The sequence below is a fragment of the Sinohyriopsis cumingii genome, chromosome 7, assembly GCF_028554795.1.
Source record: "Sinohyriopsis cumingii isolate HCF-2022 chromosome 7, ASM2855479v2, whole genome shotgun sequence".
Classification (NCBI taxonomy): Eukaryota; Metazoa; Mollusca; class Bivalvia; order Unionida; family Unionidae; genus Sinohyriopsis; species Sinohyriopsis cumingii.
The window spans coordinates 86,871,235-86,886,840 of record NC_142967.1 but is presented as its reverse complement, the minus strand read 5'-3'; positions in this window follow the sequence as shown (position 1 = coordinate 86,886,840).

The following is a 15,606-nucleotide window of genomic DNA, read 5'->3' as shown; positions in this document are numbered from 1 at the left end:
GCCTAAACTACACATCGTCTCCCACCTGCGGTAGCGGGGTTGCTTGGGCGGTCGCTTACGACACTGGTCATCTATCTTTTAGGTTGCCGGACTCTGCAGGGAATGTCTGATAAACTAAGCTCCACCCAACGCTTAATGCAAGTCACCGGGCTCAAAATGTTAGCCAGAAAAAATATTTTGTCTTATAGGTGTAGTATCCAAAACAAACTTACACATACACACACACACACACACACACATATTTACAAATATACATATTTCACATCTACTTATGCGGACACACGTACACCCCGCACACACAGTCATGTTACAAAATGTTGGTTCAACGTTCATCTTTTGGCGGACAGATATATTTTAACAATATGCCATGTAGTCTGTTTCCAAACAGATTGTGTTTACAGACAAAAATTTCATGGCGCTGAAAATATTAAAAACATGTAAAGAAAATATTAAGCTATTTGTCATTTGAAGGTTGAAATAGACCCAAAGCAAGTAACATAAATTGTATATATTATTTTCATGATTTCTGATAATGATGCAACCATATTTTTTAATCACTCTGAATATCCGTCGATATTTAAACAAGAGTCTGTGAACATTGAATGATTCTGTTATAGTCTTAAGCAAACGCTTACTTATTTTATTTGACATAAAAAAACAAGACATAAAACGGTCTATATTACATCAAATATTGGTATAGGCTCTGTTTTAATTATTTTCTTGCCAAAAAATATGCTCTATGTTAAGATGATATCAAAATTTTAACATACTTTTATCTTGGTTAGTATGCCAAATGTAAATGTTTGTGCGCGGTTCTCTAGCGCGCAGTCGGAGACAAATAAACACAACTAACAGCACGTGTATCAGTTAACAAAAAAGATACTCCTTGAAAAGTACAGTATGTTTATTCATCGGCAATGGCACCTACAAAGCAAACCGCGAGAAAGTTAACCTGACTATGAAGTATACCACATGAAGAACGAAATAGAAGTTTACTTCATCAAGAGTGACAAGAATCATGAAATAATACGTAAAGTATAACATTTTCTACAAAAAGACAAATTTGAAGAGTTCATAACGAGGAACTTTACTCACCTTACACGGATTGCACGTGCAGAAACAAGATGTCAAGACATAGTGAAGTAACTGAATTGGAAAAATATTTCGGCACTAAACGAATTGAAACAACGGAAGGTTCTTTTTTAGAATGTACGCATAAGGCAGGAACACAAGAGTTAAATATCAGGGAGATAGAACCAGAAAATAGACCTAACATGTCAAGAGTACTGACTAACCTGAGAATAAATGACAAAAACTGTATCGACCTCGCAGACTCGTTGAATAGGACAGGAGACGAGGCTTTTATCTTAAGACCCAAAGGGAATACCCCAATACGTCCATACAGAATACTAGATTGTGGAAGTTTCACCACCAATATAATGAAACCAGCACCCATTCGAAGGAAGATAAAAAGAACAGCGGAACTACACATTTCCGACATCCCGCTAGAAATACAACTTGAAGCCAGAGTGGAAAAATTCGAGGAAAAGTTCCTAAATATAGTCACAAAATCAAGAATGGATACACACCCTGGTTTTCCCAAAAAGATCGGAATTAAAATCCTGGAAATAGACAAGGAAAAACTCAGGATAATGAACAAAGTATTTTTTCTCCATGGTTTCCAGGCAAGAACATTGTATAAGGGCTGTATAGACCACAGGAAATGTAGGAAATGTGGAAACGTGGGACACACCCCTCAAAAATGTCCAACAACCATACATTCAGCATGCAATACACAAACTAGAGAAACCACCACTGCCCCCCCCCCCCCCCCCGCAGAAAGATACACAGCAAAAAGAGGAAAATGTAGAAGTGCCAGTACCAAAACCAAGAAAGAGAGGAAAAGGGAAACCGAAACGAAGTTAACAAAAAGAACAAATAGAAGATCAACATAAGAATCAAGCAACAAATCAAGGGTCAAACAAAATACAACTAAAGGACAAAAAAGGAACTCAAGAACAAAATAAACAAAAACAAGAAGTACAAAAAGACAAAGTGCAGACACAACAAGATCAGAAAAGTAACAAACCTAGAGAAAACAAAACTGAACAAGTTGCAAGTACAGAAGACTCAACAGTGGAAAGGACAGACAACCTGGAACAGACAGATTAGATAAATAAAAAGAAAAAGAGAAAGAAGAAAGTACGAAGATCACTAAGTCCATTTTCAAACGGATCAATTACAAACAACTTCTGAAGATAGTGAAAGGAAGAGAAACTAACAGATGTATATACACTGACATATGACGAACAGCTTGAAACAACAGAATATGAAATAGAAGAAATTTAAATTCAAACTGTAATCTGAAATTGTAAAAAAAAGTGGACAAAATACATATTTGTACACCTGTACAAAGCATGTAAAATGCCCAAGAATATTAACTAAGAAAAATGATTACAGAATCACTAACTGGAAACCATAGCATTCTATGACACGTATATCCCTTCGGGTCATTTAATACCTTGTAAGCTTTCGGGTAACCATAACGTTAGGGAATGCGGTCGACTCAAATGGTCTGTTAAGATCAGACGGGGAACTCCGAAGAAGAAAAAAAGTGTATCCATTAACAAAACAATATTAGCTATCACCAAAAACACAAGACAGGCCTTTTATACATTGAAATTTCCTTGGATATTCAGGTATACAAAACATAATTATCACGTACATTTTCCTCCTTGGATAGATATGGACTACAAGTACCATACTCCGCGCAGTCCATGGTACACGCGCTGCGTACTTGTCCTGGTCATTTCTAAGAAACCCAAGAGCTTTTTTGTACGATTCATTGTTTATATCAGCCGGAAGTCGTGACAAATGTAGGCAAAAGAGGCTTTGGCGGTCTTTTTAGTGGCAAATTTATTACCTCCCCTGGAGGCAATAGAGGCTTTCGCGGTCTTTTTAGTGGCAAACTTATTACCTCCCCTTGAGGCAAAAGCGGCTTTCGTGGTCTTTTTAGTGGCACATTTATTATCTCCCCTTAAGGCAAAAGAGGCTTTCACGGTCTTTTTAGTGGATAGAGAAAGAAACTTGTCTTATGCAACTGAGGCGGAAGATAGCGGTGACTTTAGCAGTATGACAAGGACTTCAATCAAGATACTGTTTTGTGAAAGATCAGTTATCATAGCCTGTTATAAAGTTAAATCGACAATGAAACGAAACCAACCATTTGAACACTACGACGTTAGAATTTACTTTGCTTCTCACTTCCACCACAGACAGGAACCCTTGACATACCAAAAACATTTAAGGAACAATTACTGAGGATTCCGTCCAAACGTTTCGTTTTATCTTTTATACCTAAAACCCCCATAGTCCATGTTATTATAAATTTCTAATGCGTTGTTTACGAATAATTGTGTTTATAAGAATGACCCTCACAAAATTGATAAATGTATTACCTCCCCTTGATATGCATGGAGACGTGACGTATCACTGGAACAAAAACTTGATAATGTATAGATTATATCGACTGCAATCGCCAATGGTAATGAAAGAACACGGATCTTGTGGAAATTTACGAAAATGAAACGAGTAACGTTACACCTACATCACTACGATCATCCAGAGATCGAGGGAAATATGAAAACAAACGATGACAATTATTGGAAAGAATTACGAAGCTACCATTCATTCCAACACAAAGAGTGATCTCTGTGTATTTCTAACTTTTTAATATATAAACGAAACTAAGACTCAGAATATAAAAATACATGATACCCCTAACTTTTGTGAAAAGTGTCGACATTAACTCTTCGTAGATAGAACTCAATTCTTAACAATGGCAAATGATGCACCCCATCACCTTTAAATGTAACCCCATATTTCATAATTTCATACAATTTCTCCTTGTTTTGACTGGCTTCTGAAGTTCTCATTCTCAATTATAAGTTTATAATTCAAAAATCTGTTAAAGATACTTGTTATTAGTTCATATTTGCGAGACCTACGACAGATGCTTAAGTTTTCAATATTTCTCTCTCTCTCTCTCTCTCTCTCTCTCTCTCTCTCTCATGCCTTGAAGAAAGCTTATGACACAATAATGAGGGACGGAAAAAAGAAAAATATTTACCTATTCAACCTAGGTCTAATAAGCCGCTTATATATCTTTTTAACGATTTTTTTAAAGATACAAGTTTCAGAATATAAACAGCAGGTACCCCCCCCCCCGCTAAAAGGTATCCTCTATATACAGGTGTACCTAGGAGCAGCTTATTGTCAACATAGTGATGAAACTGACTGCTCTGTAAATATCGACCTCTTTAAATACTGACCTCTTTAAATATCGACCTATAAATGAAAGTGTGTGCATAGCATTGAACACGGGTAGGAGATATGCCCAAACAGCTGAGAAATGGTCAGCAGAAAACGATTTTAAATTATGAAATCTAAAACTGTTTTTAAGCAGTTCGGCCGATTAGATCAAATTCATGTTGAGCTATAAACCTATCATGAAGGTTCATTTATACCTGTTGTGGAGAAGAAGAAAAAATTTGTGCGTATTTTTTTTCCAAACCGTAACTAAATTTTCTTTCTTATATAATTGAGGGGCACATGTCGAAATGCCTGTATTTAAATACGACTCGTGGAAAACACAGATTGGGTTGGCCTTGCTCGGTTACACGTGTCATGAATAGGATGTCAACTTGACTGTGGCTTGAGTGTATACGTATTAGTTTGGGAATGCTACATAAAGATGGTTTGAATACAAGGTGTGTATACGTATCAGCTTGTAAAGGTTACATGATCATGTTTGGGTGGCTTGCGTGTATACGTATCAGCTTTTAAAGGTTACACGCACATGTTTGAGTGGCTTGAGTGTATACGTATCAGCTTGTAAAGGTTACATGCTCATGTTTGGGTGGCTTGCGTATATACGTATCAGCTTGTAAAGGTTACACGCACATGTTTAAGTGGCTTGAGTGTACACGTATCAGCATTTAAAGGTTACATGCTGATGTTTGGGTGGCTTGAGTGTATACGTATCAGCTTGTAAAGGTTACACGCACATGTCTGAGTGGCTTGAGTGTACACATATCAACTTTTAAAGGTTACACGCAAATGTTTGAGTGGCTTGAGTGTGTACGTATCAGCTTGTAAAGGTTACATGCACATGTTTAAGTGACTTGATTGTATACGTATCAGCTTGAAAAGGTTACATGCAGATGTTTGAGTTGCTTGAACGTATACGAATCAGCTTGTAAAGATTACATGCAGATGTTTGCTCCGCTACACATTCAATGACTTTGACTGGAAGCATATCACACGTACCCTACAGGAAACGTCAACGTTTAGGCAAAAGAAAAAGTACTTAATCTCAGGCGAGCGTCACTAGCTCTTCAGTATACTACTAAACAATCCGTCAATATACGAACAAACTATCTTTCAGTGTACTACCAAATTATCCTTCAGTATACTACTAAATTATCCTATAGCAAACTAATAAAATTTCCTTCAGTGTACTACGAAACTATCATTCACTATACTACCAAACTATCCGTCAGTATACAAAACTATACGTCAGTATACTACCAAACTATCATTTTGTATATTAGCAAACGATACTTCAGTATACTACCAAACTATCCATCAGAATACGAAACTGTCCTTCAGTATACCACCAAACCATCCCTCAGCATGCTACCAAACTATCATCCAGCATACTACCAAACAATCCTTCACCAAACAACCAGACTATCCTTTATTATGTTACTAAATTATCCTCCAGTATACCACCAAACTATACACCAGTATACTATAAAACTATCCTACATTATACTAAATTATATCTCAATATAATACCAGGCTATCTTTCAGTATACTACCAAACTATCCTTCAGTATACTACCAAACTATTCTTTAGTATTCTACCAAATTATTCTTCATTATTCCAAACATTCCTTCAGTATACTACCAAACCATCCTTCAGAATACTATCAAACTATCTTATAGAATACTACTAAAATATCCCTCAGTATACTACCGAACAATCTTTCACCATACTACCAGATTATTCTTTAAATGGTACTAATATATCCTTCAGTATTCTACCAAACTATAATTCATTATACTACAAAACTATCATTCTGTATTTTGTACCAAACTATTCTTCAGTATACAACCAAACTATCCATCAGTATACTATTAAACTATCTTTCAGTATACTACCAAAACATCCTTCAGCAAACTGCCAAACTGGACTTCGGTATACCAAACTTTCCTTCAGTATACAACCAAACGATCATTCAGTATACTACCAAACTATTCTTCAGTATACTATCAAGCTATCCATCAGTATACTATTAAACTATCTTTCAGTATACTACCAAAACATCCTTCAGCAAACTGCCAAACTGGACTTCGGTATACCAAACTTTCCTTCAGTATACAACCAAACGATCATTCAGTATACTACCAAACTATTCTTCAGTATACTATCAAGCTATCCTTCGGTATACTACCAAAACATCCTTCAGCATACTGCCAAACTGGACTTCGGTATACCAAACTATCCTTCAGTATACTAAACTCTCCTTCCATATACTACTAAACTATTCTTCAGTATACTACCAAAATATCCTTCAGTATACCACAATATCCTTCAGTATACTACTAAACAATCCTTCAGTATACTATCATACTATCCTTCAATTTACTACCAAATTATTCTTCAGTATACCACAATATCATTTAGTATTCTACCAAATTTTTCTTCAGTATACCACAATATCCTTCAGTATAATACTAAACCATCCTTTAGTATACTACCAAACTATCCTTCAGTAAACTGCCAAACTATCTTCTAATCCACCAAGGACAGCATAGATTATAGTCTTGAGGCACAAATACCAAACCTTGTTTGCTTAAAAGAAACAAATTGTATTCTACACTGTGGCATACAAGTTCATCCGCACCAAAACAACAACAAAAATCAATGTCTGAAGTACTGCAAAATTCTATGTCACCACAGTTACCCCCCCCCCCATTATCTTTACCATTCAAAATGGTCTCAAACATTTATCTCGTTTTTTGTAGTTAATTCAATGAAATCATAGCCTCCTATACTGGCTGTTTGTTCCTGTGTTTAGACGGTTCAAAAGACGGAGGCAAAGCTGAAGTTATCTAGACGGAGACAAAAGTTGGAGCTGCAGTTGCAATATCACACAGCAACATTTCGTGTCCATTACCAGATGAAGTCGCCACTTTTACCTCATAAATTACAGCCATGCTCAAATCTGTGAACAACACTGAAACCTCTAAAAAAACAAAGGTCTTCATATTTCCTGATTTCCTTTCCACGCTGAAAGACCTGTAAAACTTTGAGTCTGACATGCCGTTAATATTTCAAACCTGACAGAAACATGATTTGATCATTTGATCATACAATCTGAAAAAAGTATTATGTAATGTTTCCTACCAAATCACATTGGTATTAAAGGTAAATGAAAGGGCATATAAAGCAGCCGAAGCTGCAATACAGTCGACTGTTTCCGGAAGTAAGATTCCCTATATTGACTTCAAAATATTGTACAAATTGGGATGTTCTATATGTCTAGCACAATATGTATAATTAAACCTATACAAACATGCTTTGTAAACTCAAACCCTTCACTGGAAAGTGGCACATTCATAAAGAACAGATTTTAGAAATGGTCTATGCTGGACCCAATTTATAAGGGAGTATATACGGTATTTCAAATTTAACTTCCAGCTGGTATTGTTTGAAAAGTGCCAAATGATGTACACCTTGTGAATACAAAACATGTTTGCGCAACAATTACGGAGTTCCGTATGATTTCCACTGGTCATTGTAAACACAATAAAGCTACCGAACTTATTGCAAATCGAAATTTATAGGGGAGACATGGTTTAGATTTATGTACGACTTATGCAAATACTTGATGTTCCATATAACTGTATATGATATCTTCTAAAGAAATATCTGATAACCTGCCTTACCAGCCTGCATCATCCTTGTAGCCATTTTTTGGAATAAGCAAATCAACATAGATTTCTTAAACAAATTAACTTTTATAATCGCTGCCGAATGTTGATATGAAATTTCTGGCATAACCCAATCAAAATCAGACAAAACTAACAAACATGAACACGAACTCCAATCAGACCTGATATCACCCGCCTGGCTGGAATCGGTCTAATAGCACATGAACACCCCAATCAGACCCGATATCGCCCACCTGCCTGGAATCGATCTAATAGCTAAATGAAGGAGCAGATATCCAAAAATGTGCGACAGTAAAAGCTTTCTGCTGAAATACACCCAAGTGCTTTTAATTGCATATGTTATGAAAAAGATTGCTTCAAAGTTTCTCTAGTTTTGTATCCTCGTCGATATTTCATGGTACTTAGCATAATTTGGCCAGTATGTAAAGGCATCTGTGCTTTCTTTCCGTGTTGGTTTAATTATATTTAGTGGTAACTTTAATAGTCGTGTAAAATGTTGGTACGTTTCAGTAACGGCAGCAAGATCTGGTGGCAATTCGGAATCTTTACTTAAGATCGCTTTCTGTCACATTTGGGCGAATTGTGTTAATCGGTTTTTAAATAGAAGGTTGTCCTGACTTTAGCAACAGCAGCTAAACCTTCGCTTCATAAATACTTCAAACATCGGGTCACAATCATTTATATTAAAAATGGTAAAAATGTTACAACCTAACTGCTTATTAGTCAAAACTCCAGAAAACATATATAATACATTAAATTCCAATGAAATACAGCAATAGTTTTAGTCAAAATAGAGTTCATGCCGCAAGATTCTCTAAAATAAGTGTATGTATTGATTTAGGTAACTACTGAAGATTATTATTTTATTTCAATGTTGGATTGCTTAAATTGGAAGTATCTTTACCGATTATTCGGGTCTTTCAAGCGCCTTACGTCTGCAAAATCATTTCTCTCCTCAAGTTTTCTGACTGTCAAGCAAATGCTACCTGAATTTAGTTATTCGGTTAGCATTTAACTGAAATTTGGGTTTCTTGTTTTACCTGTATCTGTTTAGCACACATTTGTAATGCATTTACAAAATCGTATGTAGTAAAATGTGTTAGGTTTGATATAAAAAAAAGAAAACAATTAATTACGGAAAGAAATATTATGCCCCAAACGTTTGAGACTGGAGAGCTTTTGCCAGGCGCAAATAGCTTATTTCCTTGTATATGTATTATTCATCACCATATTAATCTGCAAATCCCCATTGTTAATTTTGTGCTATTTTGGTCTTGCACACAAAAGAAAGTTAGAGATTTCAGGTATCGGTCTCTGAGATTTTAATCCCCTGATCAGTAATGAAATTTCTTGCTGACAATTTGAACTCAGAGACATATATTTCAGGCAAGGAAATTTCTGAAATATAATTAAATATGGGAGCGTCATGAGACACGCTGCATTTGAGAAGAGAAACTAATGCCTTTTAATTTAAAGTGATGTGACATTTAGCCATGATAACAAGGGGAAGTAATTCTTAAATTTCTTAACATCTTTCACAGATGAAACAGCCTTATGCATTCAGGCGTATTGTTTTGTAATTTGAAGCATGAAATCGGAATAAGGCACATAATAGTAGTTTAGATGATGTCAGTTTGTGCTTTCTCACGCACCATTAAGTCTTGATATCGTCATATCTTTGAAGAACTGAAAAACTCGAATTAAGCGTATTATCTGCGTAAATTGCACCATACACCATCCATAATTCGCTTACCTAAAATTGCTTCTTTTCTGACAAATATGTAAAGTAAGTGTTATCCAAGTATTATAATCAATCATACATGTTTTAAATAGTGAAAGCTATATACGATTCGGTAAGTATCTCAATTCAAAACAAAACAACTGAACCAACCTCGAGTGGCATCGGTGCAGAGAGAATTAGTCAACCGACAAAATAATGAAAGGAGTTAGAAGAAAAAAAACACAAAAAAACATGCATTACTTTAAACGTCTAAAAAAAACCTGCTAGTTTTAAATACCCGATGTATTTAGTAATAGAGCATATACTGGAACTCCAAAGGTAAGATCCAGAATTGCGAGACCGAATATGATTAAGGTAGATGTAACGTTGAGTCTTATATATATATATATATATATATATATATATATATATATATATATATATATATATATATATATATATATATATATATATATATATATGTGTGTGTGTGTGTGTGTGTGTGTGTGTGTGTGTGATGATAAAGAACATCCACCAAAAAGAAAATAAATAAGCATATGACAATATAAACAATTGTCTTTCATTGGAATTTAAATCCTCTTAGAGAACAAAATCATAAACGACAAAGAACAGCGGTGACTAAATATCGCTGACCTTGAGGGAGCAATAATTTGGACATCTGCAGTATCCTTTAGCTTACTGATCCCTTACGAATTCATCTTACCGATGTTGCTTGTGCCCTTACGAATTCATTTTACTAATGTTGCCTGTGTCCTTACGAATTCATCTTTTGATGTTGCCTGTGTCCTTACGAATTCATCTTACTGATGTTGCCTTTGCTTTACGAATTCATCTTACTGATGTTGCCTGTGCCCTTACGAAATTCATCTTACTGATGTTGCCTGTGTCCTTACGAATTCATCTAACTGGTGTTGCCTGTGCCCTTGCGAATTAATCTTACTGGTGTTGCCTGAGTCCTTACGAATTCATCTTATTGATGTTGCCTGTGTCCTTATGAATTCATCTTACTGATGTTGCCTGTGTCCTTACGAATTAATCTTACTGACGTTGCCTGTGCCCTTACGAATTAATCTTACTGATGTTGCGTGTGTCCTTACGAATTCATCTTACTGATGTTGCCTGTGCCCTTACGAATTAATCTTACTGATGTTACCTGTGCCTTACGAATTCATCTTACTGATGTTGCCTGTGTCCTTACGAATTCATCTTGTTGCCTGTGCCCTTACGAATTCATTTTACTAATGTTGCCTGTGGCAACACGAACTCATTTTACTGACGTTGCCTGTGCCCTTACGAATTCATCTTACTGATGTTGCCTGTGCCTTACGAATTCATCTTACTGATGTTGCCTATGCCTTACGAATTCATCTTACTGACGTTGCCTGTGCCCTTACGAATTAATCTTAGTGTTGTTGCCTGTGCCCTTACGAATTCATCTTACTGATGCTGCCTGGGCCTTACGAATTCATCTTACTGACGTTGCCTGTGTCCTTAGGAATTCATCTTACTGACGTTGCCTGTGCCTTGCGAATTCATCTTATTGATGTTGCCTGTGCCCTTACGAATTCATGTTATTGATGTTGCCTGTGCCCGTACGAATTCATCTTACTGATGTTGCCTGTGCCGAATGTTAAGTAATTCAGTCGACTGAATTGATGGAAAAAAGGACAAACGAATTTCTTCCAATACAGTTTGAAAACAAGCCGCATAACTCATGAAGATTTGTTTATGATTTTAGTATATCCCGGATTCAGTTCCTCCTCACGGATATGGCCAGTTTATGGGCATGCAAGCATGTGGTCAGTTTATGGGCATACAAGCATGTGGCCAGTTTATGGGCATACAAGCATGTTGACACTCCGTGTTTTACAATTACCAAATCATACTCAAGGACTTGTCTTTTCTTACAAATTGGAATTATTCTTAAGAAAGACAAAGGATTTGAAAATAGACCACCATTCCAGTATCCAATCATTTACAATATGAAAATATCCAATTAACCCACACTTCTTTTGGCACAGAAAATCCACAGCAAGTACAACAACAAAAAATACCTTGCGCACAAAATGACGCCTTTTGCCAACAAAATGACACCTTTTGCCAACAAAATTACACCTACAGAAAAATATAGGCTCACACAGGAGCCACTAATTATCCAAAACATTAATTTTGATTGATAGCGTTAATTTCAAATATATTTTAATCAAAAGATAGGTAAACGTAATGGTAGTGTTCTGAGTTCTGAGCTATACGTTGTAAGTAATTTGTAAACATCTTTTGTACCGACACTCGTATATTTTTGTCAAACTGTAATACTGCATTCTCATTTCCTTTAACCGTAGAGTCATAAGGCCTATACGATGGTAAGCATTTTCTGTTTAATACATTGAAATTTGTTTTGTTTTACTATTAAATGCTACTGAAAATAGCTTCAAGTGTACAGAACAAGCTCTAAAACAATAGGATTAAAATCCGCTTTCCTACGAGAAGATCTGACCACGACTGCTTAGGGGTCATGTTCTGGTGACCTTTGAATTAGCTTTCGAAAATCAGAAAGTGAATCAAATCGTTAGGTACACATTCCGGTTCTTCGTCTAGACTGCTCACTCTCCAAACACGAAGATATAAGACTTCATCTGACTGGCTGATAAAATTAGCGATCATGGCAATAACATAGGTTGCCAGAACATAACCCCTAAGCGGTCGCTGTCAGATTTACTTGTATGGCAATAGAGATCTGATCCTAATCTGATTGGCACTGAAAGCTGCCATTTGCATATTATTTAAAGTTCAGGAATAATTATATCCATTTTCTGGAATTGCAATACTTCATTCAGCTCCAGGGCAATAAATGAAATAAAGCAAACTGAGAGAGAATGTAAAGTTTGTTGCTGAATGCAACGTTTATTAGTTATGCAACATTACAATACTTCGATTTCGTCGTCTGACATGTGCCGTAGCGAAAAGGATCCATCACTCATTAGACTAACATTTCTGTTTAGTACAGTCTGCATTGTATTGCTTTTAATGTGGGAATCAATAAATAAAACTGATCCATTTTTAATTCATTGAATTCAAAATATTTTACTTTTTATTTGATCCTAAAACCTTGTATTCTAAAATTTTGCATTGCAGATAAATATTTAGTAATAGAAACAATGACCCGACATTGGCAGATCAGGAGTGGGTGTTTTGAAAATTATGCAATTTGCAAAACAAAAACAAAAAAATGATGATAATCAACTTTTATAAAGGGTCAAAATTGTGAAAAAGAGAAAAAGGTTTCCTAATTTCAATAACTTATGATCTCTTGGATATATAATTGATATATAAAAACTAAAATGATTATTCAATGTGCCGTGGATAGATTAAACATACATTGAGTACCTGGGCCCAATTTTCCATGCAATTATATTATGTATTATATTTTATGTGTTGACTACATCTCGACTTTGCTGCATGTGTATTACTGTATTCAACTATTTTCAGACACTACGTAAAGTCTGTAAAACTGAGCATGGTTAACAACGGAACGACTATAATAAATGTGTGGAAAAGTAAATATTTCTAACTAATTGGCAACAACTTATGCATTATGGATGATATAGTTCTAAATCAGAAAAATGGATTTTAAATTACCGAGACTGAGAACATGGATAATGTCTGTGTTGAAATCAATGCAACCATCGATCAGCATAAAAATGTTCCAATTATCTCCACGTGACAGGCCTTTCAAATGCATATCCGGGAGAATGAATTTCTGTTGTCTCATTCCGTAAAGAACATACATTCCAAGAGATGGAGTATTGCAAGATTCATTTTGTTTTATATTTCGATTGCCAAAATTGTTTCTATGTTTATATAGCAGTATATGTGTAAGATATTGTCAAGTACAAATATAATACCTCAAAACCCTGGGATGGCGAATGGAAGGCATATGGTTTAACTTCAATGAATACAAATGAGGATAAATAGAGATTGCGGATGCAAAGGTTAATGAATACAAGTTCTGCATTCACATTTCAGCTTCATACTTCCGACTGCATCTCGTCATGAGAATAATCAAGAAAAATGAGTCTTCCATGAATTAATAAATGCATCGTAATGGAGATTTGCATTAAACAAATCGAAATACTCTCCTTTATTGATATCGCGGTTGCTTAGATGTCTCCCATGTTGCTTTCATAACATGTCCGGGAATGATGCCGGTACAAGGAATTTACGTAGTTATGGTGAATTAAGCATATGTGAAAGAGCCTTGCAGTGCTTCCTGTGAAAGCACTTTACTCCAATTGCTTCGGAACTAAATAGTCTTTCATACTGTGATGTGAAGTTAACATGAAATGACTAAGTATATTCTGCTGACAGGGTAACAGTAAATGTATATCGCTTGAAGTCATTGGAGCCAGGGAGACATTTCACTTTTCTTTACGTTCAATTTTTTAAATCCTTACAAAACGATAGGGCTTGAATCATGTTCATCCCTATAGCTGCCTTAAACACACACTAATTACTAAAATGCCTCTAAAGAATTCTTTCATTATGACATGCAAAACAAATGCTTCCATTTCATTATAATGGGAATTTGTTTTAAAAATATTTGAAATATTCGTTTCGCAACATTTTCTTGCGCCTTAAGTTGCTAAGGTACTCACTGGTCGTACCTAATAAGATAGCCAACAGACCATACGCATTCTGTCTGTAGGAAATTGAAAACAGGGTTTCAAAATAAAAGTAAATATTTATTATCAATTTTAGTATACAGATTGAAATTCAAGAAATGTATGACAGGAAAAGAATGATATCCATTTACACGTGCTTCTCAGTATATTCAGTAGTCCATTTGTAATCCTGTAATCCCACCCCCATCATACTGGTTATCTGACTTCAAAATAATCTTTGATCCGATACTTCCAACCGTCCAATGATAAAAAGTGAACCAGTCACAATGGAACTCAATACATTTGTATCCCTAATCATAAATACCAGTCTGAACTCAAAGCCTTACCAACGAGAAATATGATTAAATGGATTTATGTTTATTTGTTAAATTAATGTTTATGAAACATTTTTCTAATGTTATAATCAACACACGTTCATTCTACAACATCAGTTCCTAAATAAACTGAAAATCCTTCCCTATATTAGTACGTAAATATGGCTGCTTCTGGATGGCCTATAGTATTAGTATATATTATTAGTATATAGCATTAGTATATATTATTAGTATATAGCATTAGTATATAGTATTAGTATATAGTATTAGCATATAGTATTAGTATAAATTATCAGTATATAGTATCAGTATATAGTATTAGTATATAGTATTAGCATATAGCATTAGTATATATTATTAGTATATAGTATTAGTATATAGTATTAGTATATGAACGCCATTGTTTACTTCTGCAATAATGGCTTCGCCCCAATTTTGCATGGAATCAATATTTATTTCATAACTCACTACTACATAACTGATAGAACAAGCAGCCATATTTACCGACTCTAGTCATGCCCATACTATAGTGTTATTTTAAATTGTAATATTAAAATATATAGAGATGATAAACATAACACCGTGTTATAAAAAGGATCACAAACCAAATGGAACAAAGGAATACGATAAACCTACATTGTTAAAATTGATCATTTAGGAATCAGATTGACATGGGAAAGATCTAAACATATTTTTAGTACCTGTACAGGCATGAAAAAGTTGATGATTACACGTTTCATATTATTACCTTTACATGCATGAAAAAGTTGATGATTACACGTTTCATATTATTACCTTTACATGCATGAAAAAGTTGATGATTACACGTTTCATATTATTACCTTTA